This window comes from Talpa occidentalis, unplaced genomic scaffold (genome assembly GCF_014898055.3).
Source record: "Talpa occidentalis isolate TD23 unplaced genomic scaffold, MPIMG_talOcc4v2.1 talOcc4.4, whole genome shotgun sequence".
NCBI lineage: Eukaryota > Metazoa > Chordata > Mammalia > Eulipotyphla > Talpidae > Talpa > Talpa occidentalis.
Window position 1 is genome coordinate 96555507 of NW_023604295.1, and position 12105 is coordinate 96567611.

The 12105-nt window shown below is 51.0% G+C and overlaps 1 protein-coding gene across 7 annotated transcripts in view; it reads right to left on the reverse strand.

Annotated features, from left to right (window-relative positions):
- SPSB4 (splA/ryanodine receptor domain and SOCS box containing 4) overlaps window positions 1–12105 on the reverse strand; it is a 112165-nt gene that overhangs the window by 73796 nt on the left and 26264 nt on the right. For 5 of the 7 annotated variants that reach the window (XM_054700773.1, XM_054700770.1, XM_054700772.1 and 2 more), the window contains one exon: window positions 10012–10091. The gene's annotated coding sequence lies outside the window, so the exon portion shown is untranslated. Of the gene's footprint in view, window positions 1–7405; window positions 8046–10011; window positions 10095–12105 lie in introns of those variants that run through there. The other 2 variants (XM_054700774.1, XM_037525884.2) reach the window with 2 other exon arrangements.

Below are 12105 nucleotides of genomic sequence, written 5' to 3' on the forward strand. Positions count from 1 at the left end.
GATGGGCATTCCTTTGAGGACAAGTAGCTTTCACCCGGGCTTCTTTGTCACCCCATGCACAGGCACTGGCACAGTGCTTTGAAGACAAGGCAGAGTGCACATATGGGTATGGGGAAGAAATGCTGGAGTTCTCAGAAAGCAAGCTCTTACTTTCTGGTTTTTCTTTTTCTTTTTTTTTTTTTTTTAAGGATGCAGATTTTTTTTTTTTTTTTTTTTAAGATTTATTTATTTATTTATACAAGCACTGGGTACAGTCAGAAGCGCGGGAGGGTGAGAGAATTCACCAGAGCCAGAGCGGGGAGCAGAGCAGGCAGAAGGACCGAAGTACACTGCTGAGGGGAGCAGCGGGCGGCAGGAGAGGTCTGCGCGCCATGCGGGACCCTCCTCCAGTGGCCGAGGAGCAGCCGGGGATCGAACTGGCGCCGCAGAGGCCGCGGGCAGCTTCGCAACCCAGCGCTCAACCGCTGCGCCACCGGGGAGGCCCAAGGATGCAGATTTATTTTTAAGGGAAAGGCTAAAGCTGGAGTCAGGAGATGGAAACATGGGCCTTCTTCTCTCACTAACAATGTCACTACCTCTGAGCAGCTGATTCTTGCTGTCTTCAATCTGTGTACCCTTCCTGCTTCTAGTTCTCAGTAGTCATTCAACAAACACTTAGTGGGTATCTGCCATGTGCCAGACTCTGTGCAGCTGAGAACTAGGGATACAGCAGTGGCCAAGTGAGGCTCAATCCCTGCCCTCTCTTTCCAGCCAGAGGGAATGCATGCCTGTCACATTTTTCTTCTCATCTCCATCACAACAGGTGGCACTGAGCAAGGCGCACAGGAGCTATGAAGCTAACTTCCTGATAGGAATAACATTGACTCTCAACCTAGTAAGCAGAGGTCATACTAAACAATGCCTAAGTGTGCCTGCATCACATTCCCCCCAAACCAAACTTAATTTCTTAAGCCATGCTTGGATGGGGATACTTAATGACATTATGCGGAAGGATCTGCCCCAGGGCTTCAATGATGGCTGAGCAAGAAAACAAAAACTTAAATTGCCAATTGCCCTTCCCAAAACCCTGGTGGATGTTGCAACTCGACAGGGAAATAAGGAGACACAAAGCATTGATGTCACACTGCTTAAGGAGCCTCTGCAGTTTGCAGAATGTGACACTCAGTCTTCAGAGGCCCAAGACTCAGAATCCAGTCTCGGAGGCCTGGCTGGCTGGCTCATCCAGGCACGGGGCCAGGGGACATGACTGCCTCTGGAACTGGTAACGACTGGTGAATGCACTCCCTGTCAATGTAGCTTCTGGCTTCAGTTGGGGGTGGGGGGGGGGACAGGGGGTGGGGCGAATTGCATTCCTTCTCTTAACCAGAAGTAATGATGCTTCCCAGGGATCTGAGGCTACCAGAAAGTCGAAGATCCATCACTTCCCTCCAGGGAGAGCTCACACCAAAGGGGTCAGACCCAGTGATGGGTCTAAATAACTGCAAAGACTGTGAAAGGTATGCAGCTTGATGCCACTTGAATTTCTTTAATAGACTGCATACTGCTTTCAGAAATACATTACAGAACTTGTAGAACACAAAGCTGATCCAATCATGCTCTGTGGCTTTTGGGATAAAGTTTAGACTCCTTACCCTAACCCTCCCAAAAGGCTCTACAGGACTTCCGGGGTAATGGCATCCCCACCTGCCTGAATGTCCCTAAGACACATACAGGTCCGCACATTCATGTGCTGACTTGCTGCTGCCAGGGTCATTTCCCTCTCCCTGCATGAACTTCCCCCCCACACACACACATCTGGATAATTCATTCACAGGTATCAACGCAACGCCTCTGGGGGAACTCTCCCCCCATTTCCTGTGCTCTCAGTGGCCCTGTACCTGTCTCCACCACGACTTATTACAAAGGGCCATAATGTCTCCTTCCCACCAGATGGGAGACAGCTTAAAAGCAGGCATGGGGTCTCCTCACTGGAGTCCCCACGACTGCACGGCTCTGGCTCAGAGAAAGTGGTGGGTGAATGTTGACACAATGCACAAGTTCAAGCAAATGAATAAAGCACCTGCTGCCTCAGAGGACCCTCCCCGTAGAAAGGAACCGGAGTGCAGAGCAACGTGAGCTGGGGCAATGCGTGTAACATCTTCATGCCTCCATTTTTGTCTTTGGACAATGGCACCAGTGATGCCTAGCTGGGCCCGGTTCAGCTGGGTTATTTTAAATATTTTCTTAGTACAAATATGAAGGGGAAGGGGGTTGTTTCATAAAAGATGCTCAGTCAAAATGAACCTGCTAATGGTGAATAAAGGAAAGAACCCCCTAAGATTTTGTGAATCGGCAACCATTAACTCCTCTCCTCTGTATACTCACATAAGCTCCTGATACTGTATACTCACATAAGCTACTATGGGCTGGGCCAGTTTTTTCTTCCCCAGAGCTCACAAAGAGAGCCATCTGTCCAGTTCCAGGTGGAACGGTCTCACGCCTCTCTTCCTGGAGTGTGAATCAATGAGGCTTTCCCCGTCTCTCCTTCTTGTGGGGTTTCCATGGGAATCCTCCCACGCGTGACTTAGCCAGGAGCCCCCATAGCAGAAGCTTTGGCGGCCAGCCAGCAAGGAGATTAGCAGATGGGATGAAGGTCTGCTGGGCAGTGACAGGGCCAGTGTGCTTTGCAAGGTCATTTGAAAGAGACGCACCTAAGAGACAGCGAGACCAGAGGCCTTACGCCCACGTGCAGCCCTGGCAGCCTCCTGCTGCGGCAGCTGTCCCTGTGCCCAGAGGGCTGCCCAGACACGCGTGGGTTGGTCTGCAGGACAGCTGGCCTCTGGGAGGCCCTGCGTGACTCAGGTCGGAGCCAAGCTCCCAGACAGGGGGTGGGAGCAGGTGCACATAATGGGACCCTCTGGGGAAAACATCTATAAAGAAAATGCAATAATCTCACAGTACCACAGGCACAATAAGCATCTTGCCCCTATATTCCTCCCAGCCTGAACTTGGTGTAACTGGTTATCTGAAAATTCAGGATGCTCAAAAGAAATCAAAAGTACTCATGCCTCAGACTTGATTGAAGAAATCCTAACAGGGACCTGCTAGGATTTCTGAAGGTCCTGCTGTTAAATCTGAGACATTTCTGAAAGCACCTTTGAGATATTGGTGGGCTGGAGGGACACCTGAGGGAAGATCATGACGAGTCCAGGGAGATCCAGACAATCAGAACCCAGGAAATTGTGAATGGTGGCTGACAGGTGAGACACCTCCATGATCTGGCCTGGCCTTTCCACCTGAGAAGCAGATCTCTGGGGTCACCATGAATGACACGTCACAGCACTAAATGACAAGTCACAGGTGGGGATGTTGGAGTTGTTCTGGGCCTCAGCCTCTGCATGCGACAGCAAACAGTGGTTCTCAGGACAACTTCCTGCTGCCTCCTAGTGCCAGGGACAACCTTGCCTGTACCACAAATGGGACCATCTTGGTCACCGCTCTCTTTCTTTCTCTTTCTCTCTCTCTCCATTTCCTCCTGTGACGAGAATCCTTAGCTGGAAGTTTCCAGTCACCCCAGACTAGATGCTCCTTCAAACAGCCTTGTAAAACCATCTGCCTGTTCCACCATAACCCCTCCCCATGGTCACGTCCCCCCTCTAGGTGTCAGACATCTGGGGACTCATGATGCTATAGAATCCACACACTCCAGTTGACTCCTTCCTTCTCCCAAATACCAGGTTTCTCTGCATCCGCCTGTCTCTTGGTCTCCCTCACTCAGCATCTTCAGTTTTCCCTTATCTAGGTGACTGCAACAGTCTTCTAACAGGGCTCCCTGACTCCAGTCTGCACTCCCCAACCCACCCTCCACGCTGCCAAGGTGTAGATGTGAACAAGCTGCCTACTCATCTGCTCTTTCAACACTTCGTGTGGCTTCTCCAGAGAGAAGTTGCATCCCCTGGCTCAGCTCACAGAATCTGTAAGGCCTGCTCTTGCTTATTTCTCTCATCCCTGTCTCCCAGCATGGCCACCAGTCTGGTCACACCAGACTCCCCTCAGGTACCACATCCTGCCCAGACCTCAGTGTCCTGGAAGACTTGCATCTCCCCTGGCCTAGTGACACTCACTCACCCTGCCCCAGCCCCAAGCAACAGGCATCCTCCGTGGCGGCAGCCATTGCCATACATCCTCGTCTTGTCAGCAGATTCCTGCGTCTGTCTTCTGTGCCACAAGCTTCTTTCTTGCTGGGAGCACCAGCCCTGGCCCAACTAACCTCTGCCTCAGCAGCACCAGCACAACCCTTCGGCACAACCCTTGCCACCTCTGTCTAAACTCAACAGCACTTGGCAGACTGCAGAGGAATACTCTCGCTACACCTCCTGTACAATTTGCATTTGTAGCAACAAACTTTTTTTTCATAATTAAAGTACACATCTCACTTGATGATTATTAAGTCCTAAACTCAATGTGTGAAGTGAAAAGTCATATCAGTCAACACTGCCCTGCAAAGTCCTTCTGAAGGTCCATGAGGTTCACGAGACCTGATATGAATTCACCTTCCTCTTTCCCAAAGGGTTTAGTATTGACAATTTTTTTTTCCTACAGTCTCAGAACAGATCCTTATTTCTTGAGCCAGGCAGCAGTGGAAAAACAGACTATCTAGGGACTATGTTTTATTAAAAATGCGTTGCTATTTTTTTTTTGTTGATCATTTTTGGCCTAATATTTGCAGTATAGTCACATAAGTGCATGTATTTATGTGCTTTTTTTTTTTAAGTAACTATGAATCAGATTTCTGATAATTTTGTTCCTGGTTCCACCACCCACCTGATTTTCAATATTGAGTGGCCTGTCCTAGCTGGTGGACCGCCAGAGACCCATTTTTCCTGTACCAACAGAGAAGGGATCTTTCAAGAGCCTAGCTATGTGACAATAGGCCAGGCAAGTGAGGGAAAACTGAGTAGTCCCTGTGTGGTGAGTTGTGCTAGGTCTTTTCCCAGAGGAGCTTTGCACTGGCCCAGGCCTTGGTCACCTTCTGGGATAGGAATAAAACCCCCAAGAACAGGCCTGCCAAAACGAGGGGAAGAAGACAGTCTTAAGAAAAATCAAGGGGAATAGTAGACTAGGTAGGGGAAACAGCAAATGAAAAAAAATTCTTGGAGTATTCGAGCAAAAACCAAACATGCCAGGAAGTGTAGGGTAATGCAAGGAAGATGGAGAGAAAGGGTTGGAGGGGTCAGGACCCAAACCTGCAGGGCATCCAGACTTCACTCTCTGGCAGCAATGAGATGGTTCTAAGGTAGGGAAGGATTTGATCTATTTACATTTTAAAAGGATGTTTCTGATCAATGCATAATTATTACTATCTGACGCAAAAAAAAAAACTTACTGTAGTTTTAACCTGCATTTTTTTCTTATTGAGTGAAATAAAGCAGATTATTTTGTTTGAGTGTTATCACAATTTTATTTTGTGTGTATAAACTGTTTATAATTTTTGTCCCCTTTTGGTTTTTTGTTGGCTGACTTGAGCAACTTCTTACACATTAAAGAGATGAACCCTTTGTGATAGGAATGACAATGCTTTCTCCAGTCTGTCATATGCCTTTTGACTGTGGTGATTTCTTTTCCCTGCAGATTTTCTTTTTAAGTAATTTATCAGTCTTTGAAATAAAGTAGAAATATAAACTGGAGAGAGATTTGAGTGGCACAGTCAGCAAGTCAGATTTCGTTTGATGTTAGCCAGAGGTGGCTTAAATTCCCTTTACTACCACTTTCAAACCAAGTTTTTAAAAATGGAATTTATCAGAGGGTAAGTGTCTCCAAGGAATATGCCCCTGTGGAAGGCATGTTTATGTCATGCCTTTGTAACCAAATGGATTAATCAGCAGTGTTTAATAAATAAAAGTATTGGGGGATAAGGAAGGATCTGGGACCAGACAGGGTGACGTAAGCTGCAGGATTTTGGTTGGAGGGAAACAGAGTGTGAGGGGGAGAGAGAGAGAGACAGACAGAGAGACAGAGAGAGAGAGACACCAAGAGAGAGCCACAGAAATCTAGTGCACCGATCTCTTCCTCCTGTGCAGGGTGGAGCTGAGAGAAGGCAGATCCTGGGTTCTCCTTTTAATTGGCATAACTTTTTGCATCTTCTGATTTAGACTCATCAAATTGCAGGGGGGCAAAAGGTGGGTGGAAGGATTGGGTTTGGGGAGGCTCAGATTCCTGGAGAAAATTACCTTCACCCTCAAACGCACTGTGAAGGAAGATGAGGTAAATAAGTGAGCCTGGAGACATCAGAGTACTTGTCCAAGGTCACCCAGAGGGCTGGCGGAATTCGAACTCAAGACTGACTCTAGAGCAAAGCTCTGCACCTCCACACCACAGCAGTACACAAGTGCCCTTCTTCCCCTCCCCGTCTACAACAGCCCATTATCCGCCAGCAGGGAAGCCCTAGCAGCCGCTGCTCTACACTCCCTCCACCCGCCTTCTCTCCTGCCGGGAGCCCGAGCAGTTCTGGGCCTGGCGTCCCCGTCTGGCTCCTAGCCGGTGGCGCGTCCTGCGCTACCCCAGCGAACACATTTGCAGCACTCCAGGCTCGCCTCCTCCCTCCTTCCCAGACCCCACCCCCGGCCCCGGACTCGTGGACTCCGAGACCCCCTCCCTTCCTGAGCATTGCCAACTTTGTCTCCAAGCTAGGCCAGGAACTGGCCCCCAGCAGTGCTCCCGGGGCGACCAGTCTCACCGTCCCAGCTTCAACAGTAAATGTTAACAACAGCCACCACTTTACCAGCGCCCACCGTGTGCCATGCACTCGACTTCATTCGTCCTGAATGATTGCCTCCCCGCAACGAATAGATCCCTAGAAATGATTTTCCCTATTATACAGTCGAAGAAGCTGCTGCTGTTCCGGAAAGTTAGATGACAAGCTGGGGCTCACACGACTAATAGTACGGCTAGCTAATATTTGGTTCGGTGCTTCCTTCGTGTCCCGCACAGATCTACAGCACACACGTTACAAATTCCACCCCACAGATCCTACCAATAACCCTCTAAAATGGGAATCGCTGCCATCCCCATCCTACGGATGAGGAAACCGAGGTTCGGCCCCTTGCCCAAGGTCACCAGCCAGTGAGCGACGACCGGTCTTGGACCCAAACCCAGGCAGAGTGACTCGAGAGGCAGTTTTTTATGCGTCTCCTTTACGCAGAGAAGCAGCGGGCTTGGAATCTATGGTTTTAAGTGACGGCCCCAAACGCCCCCAAACTGAGCGCAAGCCTAACAGCTCCAGCTGCCACAAACCGCAGACGCGCATTCCCAGGGATGGAGACCCGAGCGCGGACCGTGGCGAGCGCCCGCCCGCACGAGGTCCTTGTGGCCGGATCTCGACTCCGAGCTCCCGCGCGCCCCTGCCCAGATGCTGGAGAGTACTCACCATAAAAGAGAGGGCAGGAGCCTGCCCTGGTAGACTCGCCAGCGCTGGGAAGTCCTGGGCTCCGGGGACAGACGTCTGCCGCCGCCGCCCACTCAGGGGCGCCCGAGGGACCCCGCAGATGCGGGCTTGCTCCTCGGGGCAAGGGGCACGTCCTCGCGGCTAGTACCCAGATGCAGCGCCCCCTCTGCCCAGCTGGATGGCCTGGAGTTGGAGCGTTCTTGGGGAAGTTGGCGCTCCGGCGCCGGAGATCGGATCCCAGCGGGGAAGAGCCTTCCTGAGCCGACCGCGGGGGCGCGCCGCGGCCCGCGCTCTAGCCTCTTGGAAGCTCAGTGCCGGACCCGAAGGGCGACGAGTCCAGCGCTCAGGGCTCGCGGGCCGCGCCTCGGTCGCCGGCCCCTGGTGCGCCCTGCGTCTTCCCCAGAGTCCTGGGCGCGCGCAGCGGAGGCTGGAGCGGGGGCCCGGGCCGGGGCTGCCGTGCGCTCATCTCCCTCCCCAGGGGCTGGGCGCCTTTGTGCGCCGGGCGCGCCGGCCGCCAGGGCCAGCTCTGGATGCTGCAGCCGTCGCCGCCTCCCCTCCTCCTCCTCCGCTGCCCGCTCCCCGCCTTCCCCGCCGGCCGGGAGGCTGCAGCTGAAAGCCGATCCGGCTGAGCTCATCCCTGAAGGCCACTAATCCAATAGCCGCGGAAGGCGCGGCCGCCGGGAACGCCCCTTCCCCCACCATCCCGCGCCCCGGCCCGTCCCAGCTCCGGCGGCTGCCGGCGCCGCCACCTTCCCGAGGCCACCAGCTGGCGGGAGAGAGAAGTGGAGCCCGCGCCCGCTCCCCTCTGCGGAGTCGCCGCGCGGTCGCCATTCACCCGCCCGCCCGCCCGCCCGCCCGCCGAGCGCTCCCTCCCTCCCTCACGCGCTCATTCATGCGCGCGGGCCTCCCCCGTCCATTCAAGCGCGCGGGGAGCGCCCGGGCGGGGGCCCCTGCGGGGAGGAGAGAGCCGCTGTCACTCGGCAGCTTCGGTGTCTTTCCCCAGCGCACGTGCGAAAAAGCAGCCTGGGAAAGAGGATGGGCCAACACCCGCTTCCGCACACACGCACCAGGCCACACTTCATTTCTGAGGATCAGGCTCCAACTCATCTTTCGAAGTCCAATTTCATACCGCACCTGCTTCACGCGTCCTTCCCCGCCCACCCGGGCCGCGGGCAGGCCTGTCTCTCCTTCCCGCTGACTAGCCGCGCCGCGAGCAGCTTCATTGAGCCCGGAGAGCAGGAGGAGGGCGTGGCCAGAGCCGAGGCTGAGAGCCCGGTTCTCGCGTCCGTGCTTCCTCGGGGAAATTGAAAGTTCCTGCCCTGGGTGCCCTTGTCTTTGCTCCCTGAGTTGGCTTCTCTGGTTGACACCAGGCAAAAGAGCAGAGATGCAGAACCCCCATTTCACCGGGGACACAGACAAGACAACCCAACCCAGGAAGAGATGGTTTGATGGAGGTTCCTTTCCCAGACGTGGAAGCGCCATCTGAAAATGCTTCCCTGAGGAGACGGCTGCATGGATGAGACGCAGGAGGACAGGCTAGACCCCTGGGTGCAGAGCCTATGATATGTCTGGCGGGTGAACTTTCAGGAGATGGTAGATGGAGCTGGAGGAATAAGGGCTACCATCGTGAGAGCACTCCAAAGAATTTGGCCTCACCATAAATTCAGTTGGGTAGATCTTAAACCAGGATAATGCCTTTGTCAGACATACATCTAAGAAGATATCTCAGCAGCAAAGCAATGGATGGGTGGAGAAAACCACAGTGGAAGCAACAGAAATTGCCCAAGCAAAAGATAACCCTTCCTGAACCAGGGAAGCCATCGTGGGGTGACAAAAGGGGGCACTGACCAAGCGCTGCACTTACACTACTGTTTTGTCATAATTTGCATGTCTGTCTCCCTCCGAGGACTATTAGCCTCCTGAGGGCGAGTATCTGTATACCTTACACATTTTTGGATCACTGTACCCAGAACAGAACAGATAACAAGGGCACTGGGAATTTATACCTAGGGAGCAGGGCAGGGGTCAGTAGTTGGAAAATTACTAAGAGAAAACATCTGGGTAAAAAAGATTCTTGCTAGACTAATTCAACAGGGTTCTTGCTGAAGGCTGGTTAAGGTGAGGGATGTGGACTTTGATGAGATATCAAGAGTGGTTAGAAGCTAACTCAGTTTAGCCCTTTGGGGGGTTGTCCCTAAATTTACATAGCAAGATTATCTCTGAAACTGGATTCCACAAGGATGGGAGGTCTAAAGTCAGAGCAAGCTGAGCAGAGGAGCCTGATTAAGTTTAGTCAAAGGAAAAAATCTCTGTCAGCAATTTATTTTCCTGCTCTTTTCAGGGGATGTTTGGACTGATACTAGTTGGGGACTATTATGAACAGTAATGCTACAAACATTTTTGAACAGGTCACTAGTACATCTGTGCTCATTCCCTTATTTTCTTGGGCCTATTCTTAGGAGTGAGATTGTTGATTCACTGTCTATCATTGGTTGGTCCATCAGAATGAAATGCTAAAAACTTGATCCTCTACATCATATGTCATGAGGGAATGCAAATTAAAACGATAATGAGATAATACTACATACCTATTAGAATGGCCAAAATCCAGAACTTCAACAGCACTCAGTGCTGATGCAGATGTGGAACCAGGAATTTTCATTCATTGCTGCTAGGAATGCAAAAGTGTATTACTACTTTGGAAGACAGCTTGGCAGTTTAACAAAACTGAAATACTCTTTTATCATATGATTCAGCAATGGTGCTTCTTGGTTATATTTACCCAGAGGAGCTGAAAATTTAAGTCCACACAAAAACCTACATATAGATGTTTACGGCAGCTTTATTCAATATTGCCCAAATTTTGAAGCAACCAAGTAGGCGAAGGAATAAACTGTGGTACATCCATACATTGAGATATTATTCAGTGCTAAAAACAAGTGAGCTATCAAGGTATGGAAAGACATGGAGGAAACATAAATACATATTACTTAGTGAAAGAGGCCAAACTGAAAAGGCTGCAAACCATATGATTCCAATGATAGGACATTCTAGAAAAGGCAAAACTAAGGAGACAGTATCAGCTTGAGGAAATCCCCACCACATGAACCTGGATAGGCAACAGAGTTACTTTCTACTGGTGGACATAAAGTCCAGTTCTTAGTCATGGCTCCCAAATTTCATGTAAATCCTCTTCATATTTTGTTCTTGGTAAAGTTGAACAACTCCTCCTTCATTCCCTAGCTTTCCTTGCCACTGGATACAGATGTGATCCTGACTCTGCCAGACACATCAGCCTGATTAAGAAGCAAGCTACAGGGCCTCCCCGGTGGCGCAGCGGTTGAGCGTTGGGTTGCAAAGCTGCCCGCAGCCTCTACAGCGCCGGTTCGATCCGTTCGATCCCCGGCTGCTCCCCGGCCACTGGAGGAGGGTCCTCCCAGGCCACTGGAGGCCACTGGAGGCCACTGGAGGAGGATCCCGCATGGCACGCAGACTTCTCCTGCCGCCCACTGCTCCCCTCCGCAGTGTACTTCAGTCCTGCCTGCTCTGCTCCCCGCTCCCCGCTCTGGCTCTGGTGAAGTCTCTCACCCTCCCGCCCTTCTGACTGTACCCAGTGCTTGTATAAATAAATAAATCTTTTTTTTTTTTTTAAAGCAAGCTACATGAGGAAACTCTCTAGAATGAGGGTGTCCATTTAGGCTGGCACTTCTAGGGAAGTAGGGACAGCTCTTTCCTGCATTAGTGGCAGCTTTCTGATTTCACTGTGGCATAAACTCTCTTGCCAGGTTGCTTCTGCAGTATATTCACAGGGATTTTCCTGAAATCTCAATCCAGAGCCTAGATTTTGTTGAGGAGGAAGCTAATCATCCTCTACCCTTGTAGATCCTTGGGCTGGAAAATAAATAAATTGGCATCAGAGAAATAAGCAAGGAAAAAGACATTGCCTTCTGGTTATTCCAGGGAAGTTATACCATCTCTAGAAAGGGAGCAGCAGAATCAGGAGGGCAAAATGGAAAAAAGAACTTTTCAATTTAAATAAAAAAGAATTTTGCAGGGCTTATCTACACATACATCAAAAATCAGACCATGCAAGTCTTAGCCATGGGAGATAAGGCTGGACGGTTGTCCCAACCTTCTGGACCATCTGAGATTTCCTGGTTTTAGGGCGATAATTAGGCAAAATAAGCATTCTTGGACCTCCGTCTCATAATCAGTATGCCACTCAGATACGTCCTGGGGCAGCCTGTCTTTGGGCCCAACATTTTCAACAATCTCAGTGACTCAGTAGTATCTGTCTCACTAAATCTCCTGCTGGAGTAGATGAAGTGGATTCTATTGTTGGCAACAAAGAACACTATCTATTACCTTCCCTTTTCCAGGTTTCCTGACAGTTTGGCCAATCAGAACTTCCCTCTTAGGTCTTTAAACCTGGAACCAGTCACTCATAAAAGCAAGGATGACAGGGCCTCCCTGGTGGCACAAGGGGTTAAGCACAGCACTGTGAAACTATCTGCAGCCTCTGCAGCACGAGTTTGATACCCAGCCTGCCCTGCCAGGGAGCTAGATCCCCTGACCTCTCCTGTCTTGCCCATTGCTCCCCTCAGCAGTGTATTTCAGTCAGTCTGCCTGTTCTGGTCCCCACTCTGTCTCCGGTGAATACTCTTACCCCGTCTCCGCACCTC